Raw genomic sequence first — 11,210 nt, 5'->3', positions numbered from 1 at the left:
CATTGACCGTTTCTGGACTTCGGGCTCTTTACTAACCTGATCAGATTTTTTTAAAAATCAAGATGTTTTCTGAGGATTCACGTAAATGTGGTCGGAACCATATCACAAGATCCCCCCTCTGTTCACTTTGTGACCAGTTTTTGTTGGTCTTTTGGCAGTTGCTCGCTTTCGCTAGTTGCAAAAGAAAATCTGTTTTGCCCCGTGTATCCAAATACAAATAAACTGAATTCTGGAGAATTGCCCATGCGTTATGGGCTCCAAGTCGGCAACCCCTGGAACAATTCAATTTGGATGATATTTAGCCAAAATGTCGTCAGATAGTTAACTGACTACAAAACCGTGCTTGCAAATTTCAATTATTTTCCGCTTTTGGAACTTTACATGGGATTCCCTAATTATATTTTAGCTCTAACTTTATCGGCTTCTTACATCAAACAAACGGACGAATCAAAAACCTGAGAAACGGTTTTTGAGGCAATTGTGTTGGCAATTGAATGCCGCGCTGATGGAGCGCCTTTTATAACAACATGTCAGTTGTCTATTAGATCTTCATTTCTCAAACATGTTTAATTTTTAGCCTTGTCGACGAAATAAACCATAAACTAGAATTAGTAAGATAATATATAATTCATATCGTTTATACCAAAACAACTCACGAATGCCACTACTATCGCACGGGTGCAACCAAGTTACCCATCCTCGCAACGGAGTTCTTGTAACGCGGTCATTGTGGAATACTCCGCCTCAAAATCTGAGACATTGCGACTCCCTGGAGGTTTTCAAAAAGATGGCAAAATCGCATTTTCCTTTTTCTAGTTCCCACATCACGACAATCTTGCAAGCCAGGTACTTTTTACTGTACTAAAACGTTTTTATAATGTACAGTTGACTTTCCGTGTATAAACTCGCGTTAGTTTTTCTCCCTTAAACAAATAAAAACAGAAAAAGGGCATTCAGCTTTGATTGGGAGGTAGACTGATTGAGTACGAGTAAGGCTTTCAAACTTCAAACCAGGTTACATCCCCAGAAACCCCCGATGTTTGCTTACAAGTAGATTAAAGGAGACGATAGAAGCAAGATTGGTCTGGCAAAGAGTTATTTAAAGTACCCGAAGTAGATTAAAATTAAAGTTGTTCTTGTACTCAATTTCGTAGTCATACTCAAATCCCATTTAGGTGCCTTTTAACGACCGTGACGGCAAGGACAACGAGCGCCACAAAACGAAAGTTTAATAATAAACACAATCTCTACTTCACGTGCGTTTAAAATTTTGGTACATTTCTTTGCCGTCCTCTGCAAAACAACAACGTGAAATGACTAAATTCAAGTTTTGTGCAGAACGTGAACATACGAAGGTGAATTTTTCATTCTCTTTGTTAACTTGAACGCCACTCCCACCAATTTGGTTCCCGGGTTGTTCGCCGTTTCTGTAAAAGTTGAACGAGATGACAGTAATTGCGAAGTAGTACAAATGAAATAAAGTCATATTTTTAAGTGACGTTTTCGTTGGCGTTGCCGTCGTCGGTGCTTAAGTTCTCCGTCATGTAAGGGACTTTAAGCTACGCACGGACGACTGCCTAAGAATGAGGAATTAAACAATGTGAAATGACCAAATTCAAGGTTTTGTGGAGAACGTGAGCACACCACCGCGAATTCTAGAGCAACACCAATACACGCAGATGAGTGATTATCCATCTACTTAAGTAGTACTTAAGTTTATCAGTTTAAATTGCACTCAAGTGTGCCGTGAACATAAATACTCGAACGGAGCATAAGTTAGGTATCGCACAAACAGCTCTTTAAGTTGAATTCATATCAGGGCTGAAGAAGCGTCCTACCAAACGAAACTGACAACTGAAGTGCGCATAAATTAATGATAACCTGAGCGTATAACGAAGTGAGCATAAGTTGAAATCGCTTGGACAACTAAGTTCTGTCTCAAGCGTATGACCGCAACAGGCAGGCAACCGATGGGAATGGAGGTGCAAAATTCCGCAATTAGAAATCTCAGCTAGGCTGTCATGATATGGATTTTTAACCAAATAAAAAGCAAACGGACAAAAGGCAAAAAAACCGTAAATAAGAAAAAAAGCGTAGGGCATTGAATTGACTGTGACCAACAACATGGAAACAAATCACGGTAGCGATTTTTATTTCTTCCATTAGAGATAATTGTATTCATGTACTGATTAAAACACCTAAATTGCTATGTGGAGTGTGTTCACGGCGACCATGAAGGAGGAGCCAAACAATAAAAATAAAAATAAAATTTACAGTGAAACCCGGTTAATACGGACAGCAAGGGAACATGCCAAAGTGTTCGTATTATCTGGGTGTCCACATTCAGGAGCGGGATCTCAGAAAAACATGCAAAAACGTCACGGACACAGGCTTCATCGATACAAAGACTAAAGAAGACAATTTTACGGCAACAAGAAGTTGTTACTTTTCCCATCTGTAACTGTAACAAGTTCAAATCAATGAAACCTTACGCTGATTCATTGTAGTCTCGGACTAAAGCTACTTTGTTCTTGAAACACGGCAACGGAGTCGAAGTCCTATCAGCATCAGCTTCCGAGCGGAGGCTGATACTGATAGCGGCAAGCAAAGGACGTCAAGGAGGAAGATGAAGACTACAAGTAATGACTGCAGCAAAAGTACTAGGAAGTGAAACTTTTGTGTATGCATAGTAGGCAGAAAAGTTTATTAAAGGGTACAGTACAAGGGTAAAACACAGGCAGAAAGGCAGACATGTCACATGTCACGTTATGTTGCAACTGATTTTAGGGAATAAAATGGAATTAACCAGTAGAAATCTGTCATTATTTGAGCAGGGTATAATGTCTACAATTAGCACATAATTGTGCCGATGAAAATCGACAGTGTGCAGATAACCAGTGTCTGTAAAGCGGGGTTGACGATGTATGAGAGTTTGTCACTCGGGACACAGAAAAGTGTCCGTTGTCCATATTAACCGGGTTGATTTTAGAGAACATGTATGAGCTTTTCGTCGGGACAAACGAAACTGTCCGAAATATCCGGGTGCCCGTATTTACCGGGTGTCCGTAGAGCGGGGTTCCACTGTATTTCTCAAAGGAAAATCATTCTATTGTTTCGCTCCTCTTACATGGACACCGTGTTTTACCCGCTCTATAGTACCCACCTTCTTGGGTGGAAAGAAGAAAAAAGGACAAAACAAAACATTTTGAGCGAGGCAAGCAGAGATAAAAATCGTGTGACATAATAGAAAATCTATTGAAGGGCAAAATGTTTTGATTTATAAAAAAAATGAAATTGATAAAGTTCCGAAATTAAAGAATAAATTTTAACCAGAGTCGAAATACAATGACACAGCGGCTCTTGATTGCTTTGAGTGCTGTCTAACAAATACTTTAACTGATCTTGTTTCAAGAAATCTTAAAACCAAATTAAATGCAAGGCAGGTCGGAGTGATAAAACGGTAATTTAATTGGCCAATATTTCGGTTAGACAGAAATAACCTTTTTTCTGGGGCTACCAAAAGCTTTTAGCAGCCCCTGAAGAAAGGTTATTTCTGTCTAGCCAAAATATTGGGCAATAAATATACCCTTTTAGCTATCCGATCAGACTTGCATTTGGTTTTATGTTTTATTCAATATTCGCTGATCCTGATCCACACAAAGATCCGGTTGCACTTTGCAGCTGTTTCTACAAGCGGTCCTTGGATTATTCAAGAGTTACTTGTTTCAAGAAACCGTATTCAAGTAGCTCCAAGTGAAAGAGTCTCGGGAACATTGGGATGAACAGAGCAAAGGGAGCAATTTCTTAGCTTTCCAACCCAACCCCCCCCCCCCCCCCTCCTTCCCTTCTCCTCCCACACCTCCCACCCTCCCACTCCAAAAAAAAAAAAAAAACAGGATAACATCTGGTTGCAGTCCACGTTTGGTAAATATATTCCCCAATGACAACCCGTGTTATTTTCTGTTGCTAAGAATGTGTCTTGTATCTTGCTCTGTGTAACGGAGCGGGAGTTAATCTTTGTATCAGTTAAACAGTGATACCTTTTGAGTCCGTGGATGAAATCGTTTAGTAGGTTGATGCAAACGAAAGCTACGGAGGACTGCTTTCTTTTTATAATGTTTATTAATTAAGATAAACTGTACACTGCGACATCCCTGTTTTATACAGGAGATCTCCCAGACTAAAAACCAGCCTCGTTCCAAGGGTCTCTCCTCTTGATTTCCCAGGAAGCGAGGACGTCTGGGACGTCAACAGTAGAGGCTCTGGGAATGAGGGTGACCAACAACCAAAACAGTACTAGCTGACATTAGATGACAAGTTACATGAAGTAAAATCCAGTATAGGAGTGGTTGTAACTTCATTACATTTAACAATTATTCCACAAGCAAACGCTGGATATGATAATAATAATAGTTAAATCTTGTATAGCGCTGCTTCTACTAAAAATATAATCCAGCAGTGCTTTACAATATCTACGAGTTTAAGACATTAAAAATGTAAGCTACCAAAAACTAATAGGTAAACATCAGTCAGAATTACAACTGGAAAGTGCATTTAAAAACATACGTCTTAACCTAGGACTTAAAAGTACTTAGCGAGCTGCAAGGTCTAAATTTCACATGCAGGGATTCCACAGCTTAGGCGCAATATATGAAAATGCTCCCTATCCATACGAGGAAGAGTCCCTAATTTGCAGATCGCAAATGTCATGGTAGGAATATATGAAATTACAAACTGCTTTAAATAGAAAGATACTATGTATCAAGTGACTTCAAACTAATAGGTAAAATATCTAGCTACAGGTAGCTAGTGCAGTTCCTGTCATACTGGCGTAATGTGATCATTTTTTCGTTTACCAGTTAGAAGGGGACTGCAGCAGGATTTTGCACAAATTGAAGTTTTTGGATCTGATTCTGCTTAAGGATGGTCTAGCTTAGAACTTATAAATGCATGAATTGAAATTTCACAATGCCGTGAAGAGGTAAATTTTCTGATTCTAGCGATGCTACGCAGATGATAAAAGATTTACAGTAAACTGTGGCGTGTCTGTAATCATCTCCAGTATCCAAAAACATGAGTGGAAATATTGCTACATTTTCCCGATTTTATTTCGCAAAAAAGAGCCCTAAGACGATTCATTAGCTTCTATTATATATCTCGAGCGTGGCATAGTTGCTGATATACCATGGTCGCTAAGCCAATCAAGACCGTGGAATTTCATTATACAATGATACAGCTGATAGGAAACTGATTACGTCTATACAGCGTCTTCAAAATTCGTGTCCATTCTTCATGAATCACCGATTGCTGATAAAATCACGCGATAATAATTTTGGCAGGAAAACTGCAAACCAATGTGCAATAGATTATAACTGCTTATTTAAGCAATTTTGAAAGCTAACAATGAAACCGTGTCTAAAATTAAAACAAGAAAAATGTTGCCACTCAGAGTTCATTTAGACTTCGAACAGTCCATAACTTTTCTTAGGGATAGTTAAGCAAGAGGAGCGAGCGAAAATTGTTTCTCTTGAGAAGAAAAATAAGAGAGTCTAGTCTAGGGTCTAGAGTTCTTTATGCATTACGAATAAATATACGGAACACACGAGTACACAATAAAGTCCAATCCAAGTTTTAGTCTAAATAATTTGAATAACAACACTTGCACTTAACATAAATTACTCCTTTTTAAAAGCCTTATCACTCGGTAATCACGGTGAAGGGTTTAATTACACTGCCTTGTGGCAAATTGGATAGAAAAACGTACCGGGTTTTCCTGTCACAGAGCATTTCAATTCAAGTGGACACTCTGTACATAACGCATATGACGCGAGCATGGATCAATGCCCTCTAGTGAGCGGGAACCTACAACGCAAGTATCGTGCTCATTGCGGCTCATTTTTGATCTGGGTACCAGCAAACCGCACGGACTCAATTTTGACTTCCGTTTTATTTGAATTCCACGCGATCACGCGCGCGTCTCCCAATATCAAACATTGGTCTCGTGACGCGTGTTTTCAGCTCAAATCGCCCTTGACTTCCACTTATGAATGGTTAATCCCGACATGTTCGGATTTTTTCAAATTTTTGGCACTTCTCCACCATTTACCAACTCTTAAAGCTTTTATACGATTGCCACGCAGCTGAAGAATATTTTGTTTTACCTTTTAGCAAATTGGCTAGCCTGTGTAAGTGGACATGGTTTTGTGTTGGCAACAGGAAACAACTTCCTTTAACTCAAACTAAAAAAAGTCTTTTCAACTATTTAGTTATACCTCTGTTTAAGAGAAGGCGCGCAAGAAAAAAAGTTCTTTCTCATTCCATGAAATACAAATGTTTCGTTAGAGATTCTATACGCAGTTTAGCGCCCATAAATCCCTGTAGATCCCCTTGTAAAAAAAATCGGAATTGTAGCGAAAATCACAATTTTAGTTTCAGAGAAAAAAAAAAACTTTTCCTTTGCCTTACTCGTGACTAATAGCCACAACTTGTTGATTGGTACAGATTAGGGCGCTAAAAGCAAAAATGACCACCGTAAGAGGTATGGCTCTTCCGCTGGGTGCAAGAACTTTAGCAGGCATTGGCCACAAAAGCCTCAATCGTCAAACATCAACAGCCAAAACCAACTCGAGTACTCCACCACCACCACCTCTCCCCCCCCCCCCCCCCCCCTCCAATCCTTTTGGGGGATGCTTTGGTATTATTGACTGAAATCACTATTACGAGTAATTAGTTGCCATTTTACAATCAAGGAGAACGCCATTTACGATCGGCATGTAAAGTTACCATGGTCTTGTATTTTGTTTTCTTATTTATCCCAGAGCAGATCACCTTACGCTAACCAAAACAGCCTCCAACTGGCCATGACCTTGCTGGAGGCCTACTGCAATGGGATAAGTTATTGACAAATTCGACTGTTTACTCTTTGGCTTACAGACATACGATAGTGTCCTGTTCCGTAAGGTCCGCACACTTGCTTTGTTTTCAGAATAGCAGCTGATTATTGGTCTTTCATTCCTTGGGCGAAATTCGAAAACGTAACTTGTCTGAGGAACTGTCTGAGAAATTTTGAACGATTTCCCTTCTAATTATTGTAGCAGTAAAGTGTTACGGTATCGTTTCCCGAAATTACTGAAATTTCCATCGACCACCCTTCTTCAAATATTAAATCAGCTTCATCTATCTGTGATATGAAATTAAGGGCCGGCTATCTTGTTACAACTATGGAAACGGGTAAGGCATATTAGAGATTAATACAGAAGTTAAGTGGAACCGTAACAAAGCAACATTTGTCTCAAAACAATTCTCGGAAAGGCGAACGTTGTTTCCCGAGGAATCTAAGGCGTTCAATGGGAAATGGAGTCACGAGCAGGTCACGTGCAAAACGACTGAAAAGAGCTGTACTTCAGTTTATCCCGATTAACCTACAGGAGGACAAAACTTGTTTAATAAAGATTGTAACCATGAATGCAGGAGAACTCCCCTGAATTAATATTTAACCTTAATAAAATCGAGAATTTTACTGAACAAAAGAAGCAATGAAAACACGAAAACCTCAGGCTTACTTGTTAATATGCAGTTTGGTGCTTGGACGAAATCATTTTGTTTTATAGAACACTACCGAAATTGTTGACTGCCAGGCATTAAGTTTATTTGAGACCGTGCCAGGCTGTAACAGATCACCTGAACCAAAATAGCTTCCGAATTGGCCATGACCTTGCGAGTACTGCTGCGATATGTTAATTTATTGACAAATTCGATAGATTACTACTTGATCTTATAGCTTTAGCTTACAGACATATGATATCTATGAAATGGCAGTCTGCTGTTCCATCAACACTCGTTAAAGCCCTTAAGGTCTGCAAATTTGGTAATTGCTTATTATTTGACTTCCTTGAAAGAAATTCCCCCCCCCCCCCCTCAAAAAGAAAAAGGGTCACAACATAACTAGTTTGACAGGAATTGGTTCAAAATTTTTCAAACACGTTACGTTTTGCACGTGATCTGCTCGTGACTTCATTTGCCACTGCCACTGAACATTCTTGATCATTTTCCTGGAAACAACGTTTGGCTTTCCAACAATTTTTTTGAGACAAATGTTGCTTTTAAAAATAATATGTTAAACTTGTTAACGCTCAACTTCTGTTTTAATCTCTCATCGAAATATGCCTTACCCGTTTCAATAGCAGTAACAAGATAGTCGACCTTAGTTTCATATCACAGATAGATCTAAATGATGTTCTGAAAGGGTAGTAGATGAAAATTTTAATACTTTTCGTGAGACGACACCTGAACACGGGTTTCTTGGCCCCGAGAAGGTTTAGCATGCCATGAAAGAATTGTTGGCGTTGTTAAAACAAATTACAACCGTCAAGTGGGGCACTTCCATAAAAAAGTGACGTTTATGAAGCTGAAACCAGAATACTGTTTTGTGGTTCCAAGTGTAAATCTACTCCAAGGAATTTTCAAACAAACTATCTCACATTTCCTATTTTTATTAGTATTACATACATTCATCTTGTAAAAATTAATTCTATAGGAAATGGAAATTCTACGTGATTTTATGACAGATTTCTTCCTACAAGGCACCACGGCCACGAATAAAGAAAAATAAACCAACAATCACTACAGCTACTTTGAATACTACAGTGTAAGGAAAATTTTAATTTTCTTGTTTCTTTTTGTATTATTATTATTATTATTATTATTATTATTATTATTATTATTATTATTATTATTGTTGTTGTTATTATTATTACTTCAGTACATGCATGCACTTGTTAGAGTCAGTAATAAGTGAGGATATTGAACACAAAATCTAATAGCCTGTTAAAGGCGCACGGTATAGAGGGGGGGGGGGGGGAGGGGACAAAGGGGAGACGGCCTTCATTTTCTTCCCTTGACGCTAGTCCGCTTCTTTGACGTTTTCCCCAGGATACAGAGAGCCCAGGGCCTGCAGAGAGCCGGAAAAAAGGTAAACATCTAGGGAAAAAAAGCAAGGTGAAAAGTTTTTCCTTCTTTCCAAGAACTACCAAGCGCTGGAATCAGCTGCTAGCTGATATCGCCTCCATTAACTCTAAGGCGGGATTTAGACAAGAAGCGTCTAAATTTGTAAATTAAGTAGCCACTTTTAGTCTTATTGACGTCTTGACGATTTGATACCCGCCATCTTATCCTTCACCGTTGCGAATTAAGAAGGGCAAATCGTACGCAAGAATCAACAACGAATGTTTAAAAAAAAGCCCTGGTCCCAGTTGTTCAAAGACCGGACTGAACTTTATCCAGCGGATAAGGCGCTATGGTCTACGCAATGTCGTGAAATCGGCTGTAAACATATGATAACGGCCTTAATTAGAAATTACAACAAGAAATAAATAAATTTCTATATATTTATTAACAGCTCTAATCAACATCATATGAGGAGCTCGAATTGTAGCACCACAATCGAACGAATTACTCGCTAACCTACTTTTAGTCCGATGTGACACACCGCATATTTTGTCTGTTATGCCATGGTCACCGGACAAAACTTTGTAGTGCGCTTTGTAAGGCGTTAAAAAGCATTACGCATTCTAAGCGCACGCGCACGTTGAATGCGTGTAAAACGCGCGTGCACTCTTCATTAGATAGTTACGTCACATAATTTGTCTGTTACGTCAGTGCAATTAAACTCATGACAGTAAATATTCCGAGCAAGTATGGCGAGCGTTGTTCGCAGGGCGTCCCTGCTTGTTCAACTCATATTTAATTTCGTCAGATTAAGCATTGTGCAAAGAGCGGGTTCGTGGATTGAAAGCCACACTAAGGCGAAGACAAAAGTAATTGAACTTAAGAAAAAAATTTCCACCGCAGATGAAGACAACTTCTTCAATATTTGCAGCGCCCCGGCAGATGAGGAGCCGTCTATACTCTCTAACCGATGCGATGCATGCAAAGGGGAAAGTCGCAAGGTTAGCTTTGGAAATAAGTTTCCAAAAAAGAAAAAGAGGACTTGGTTCAAAAAGGACAAAGTTTCTCCGAGTGAAAAAATCGCGTGGGAAAACAACGGCGCTAGAGGAGCAGAGAAAGGGAAACGACACACAGTGTCGCTGTTCACCTCGCGATCAGCTAAGGCTTCAAATGTAAAGAACGATTTCGACACGCCTTGTTATAAAGGCAAAAACGATGGCAATTTTTCAAAGGCTTCAAGTTCTTCGCAGCCTTCCGGAAAGGAGGGAACTCAATTTGCACGACAGTCTGCCGATGTAAGTTACTCCCAACAGCGCACTTCAAAGATGCAAACTGGAAGAAACAGGCACAGCGAGGCGGCGTCCACACCTGGGCCATCTAGACGAAGTTGTGATGAAATCAGTGAAGACCGCAATTCCGGTTCTTTTAAACAGAAAGATCATTTCTGTTCCCCATCCGGTCTTCGCTCGAAAGTCACCTTCAAATGGAAAGGTTTTCGCCCCAAGAAGGGAAAGAAGACAACAAACGGGCGGTGCACTCGCGAGTCACAGGACCCAAGTCCTAGCGAACTTAAAGCGAAAGAAGAAGTAAACCTTCCATCTAGTCGCAGTTCAAAAATCGCCTTCAAATGGAAAGGTTTTCGCGGCAAGAGGGAAAAGAGGACTACAACTGGGACGTCTACGCGCGAGTCTGAAGACCCAAGTCCTAGCGGCCCTAAAGCGAAAGAAGTAAACTTTCCATCCAGTCGCCGTTCAAAAATCGCCTTCAAATGGAAAGGTTTTCGCCCCAAGAAGGGAAAGCAGACTATAGCTGGGATATCTACACGCGAGTCTGAAAACCCCAGTCCTAGCGGTCTTAAAGCGAAAGAAGAAGTAAATCTTCCATCCAGTCATCGTTCAAAAATTGCGGTTAAGTGGAACGGCTTCAAGAAACGAGGAAGGTCGCCAAAATCTAAACTGCCTACATCAATACCTCCTCCTCCAGGCACACATGAGCACTCAGATCCTCCAGCTGGTTCTCGATCAAGAGTCACGTTCAGATGGAATAGTTTGCGCGGCAAGAAGAGAAGGAATGTTCTAAAGACTGGCAAGCCTGCTACTGATGCGTTGCACCCAGGTTTTGGTAAACTGAAGAAAAGTTTAGATCGCCCAAATGATCTTCGGTCAAGGATTCCCGGCCTCAAGTGGAAGGGTCTGAAGCGCAAACAAGGACAGAAGTCAGACACAGTGAAACAGCAAGCAGACTCAGTTACAAGCTTTTCTTCA

This window comes from Pavona decussata, unplaced genomic scaffold, assembly GCF_977016875.1.
Source record: "Pavona decussata unplaced genomic scaffold, jaPavDecu1.1 SCAFFOLD_105, whole genome shotgun sequence".
NCBI classification, from domain to species: Eukaryota; Metazoa; Cnidaria; class Anthozoa; order Scleractinia; family Agariciidae; genus Pavona; species Pavona decussata.
Note: the sequence above shows the minus strand (reverse complement) of the source record.